The following is a 2021-nucleotide window of genomic DNA, read 5'->3' as shown; positions in this document are numbered from 1 at the left end:
TCTGAAAAATTAGGACAACATAGGAAATTTTATATAAATCTTATGTAAAAAATTTAGAATTTTATCGCCCTTCTGTGATTTTTAAAAATTCTGGGACTAGGCGCAAAAGTTTCTGTTTTTCAGCAAGATCAAATCAAGTATCACCGTAAGCTATCCCAAAGGTCTTACTTGGCACAAACACTAATTAAAACACCAAAACACAATTACTACAGAGGTAATAATGTGTATTTTATTCAAGAACAGTAGAAAAAAACACACAAAAATAAAATTGGGTTGCCTCCCAACAAGCGCTATTGTTTAACGCCCTTAGCTAGGCATAAAAACACATAGATCTAGGTATTGTCATCTTTGGTATGCAATCCATAAGTAGCTCTCATAATAGATTCATATGGCAACTTAATTTTCTTTCTAGGAAAGTGTTCCATGCCCTTCCTTAACGTAAATTCAAATCTAATGTTTCCTTCTTTCATCTCAATAATTGCACCAATCGTTTCAAGGAAAGGTCTACCAAGAATAATAGGACATGTAGGATTGCAATCTATATCAAGAACAATCAAATCTACGAGCACATAATTCCTATTTGCAACAATAATAACATCATTAATCCTTCCCATAGGTTTCTTAATAGTGGAATCCGCAAGATGCAAATTTAAAGAACAATCATTAAATTCACGGAAACCTAACACATCACATAAAGTTTTTGGAATCATCAAAACGCTAGCACCCAAATCACACAAAGCATGGCACTCATAATCTTCAATTTTAATCTTAATAGTAGGTTCCCACTCATCATAAAGTTTTCTAGGGATAGAAACTTCCAATTCAAGCTTTTCTTCAAAATATTTCATCATAGCATCAACGATATGTTTAGTAAAAGCTTTGTTTTGATTATAAGCATGAGGAGAATTTAACATGGATTGCAACAAGGAAATAAAATCTATTAAATAACAATTATTATAATTAAATTCCTTAAAATCCAAAAGAGTGGGTTCATCGCTACTTAAAGTTTTGACCTCTACAATCCCACTTTTATCAATTTTTGCATCAAGATCTAAAAACTCTGAATCATTGGGACGCCTTTAAGCTAAAGTTGACTCATCTCCAGTCCCATATTTACCAAGATTTATATTGGAAAACAAAGATTCACTAGGATTCACATCAATCACTTTAAGATCTTCATCATTATTTTCACAAAAACTAGAAGAACACGCTTTTGCAAACCAATCTCGCTTAGCACGCATGTTAGCGGTTCTTTCTTCACTCGTCAATGGAGATTCTCATAGCCTTTAGAGATTCATTGATATCATGCTTGGGTGGCATAGATCTAATTTTCAAAGAGTCAACATCAAAAGAAATTCTATCCATGTTCCTAGCCAAATCATCAATCTTAAGCAATTTTTATTCAACGAAAGCATTGAATTTTTTTTGCGAACTCATAAACTATTTAACACTACTCTCAAAATCAGAGGGCATCTTATTATAATTTCCATAAGAATTGTTGTAGGAATTACCATAATTATTAGAGGAATTACTAGGAAATGACATAGGATTAAAATTACCTCTATACGCGTTATTACCAAAATTGTTCCTATCAACAAAATTCACATCCATAGATTCATTATTATTTTCAATCAAAGTAGACAAAGGCATATCATTAGGATCAATAGGAGCACTCTTTCTAGCAAATAATTTCATAAGTTCATCCATCTTTCAACTCAAAACATTAATCTCTTCAATCACATGCACTTTTTTACTAGTGGAAGATCTTTCGGTATGCCATTGAGAATAATTAACCATAATATTATCTAGGAGTTTAGTAGCTTCTCCTAAAGTAATTTCCATAAAAGTACCTCCCGCGGCCGAATCTAAAAGATTTATAGAAGCAAAATTCAACCTGGCATAAATTTTTTGTATAATCATCCACAAATTCAAAACCATGAGTAGGGCAATTTCGTATCATCAATTTCATCCTCTCCCAAGATTGTGCAACATGTTCATGATCAAGTTGCTTAAAATTCATA

The sequence above is a fragment of the Triticum aestivum genome, chromosome 2D (assembly GCF_018294505.1).
Source record: "Triticum aestivum cultivar Chinese Spring chromosome 2D, IWGSC CS RefSeq v2.1, whole genome shotgun sequence".
NCBI lineage: Eukaryota > Viridiplantae > Streptophyta > Magnoliopsida > Poales > Poaceae > Triticum > Triticum aestivum.
This window is presented reverse-complemented; position numbering follows the sequence as displayed.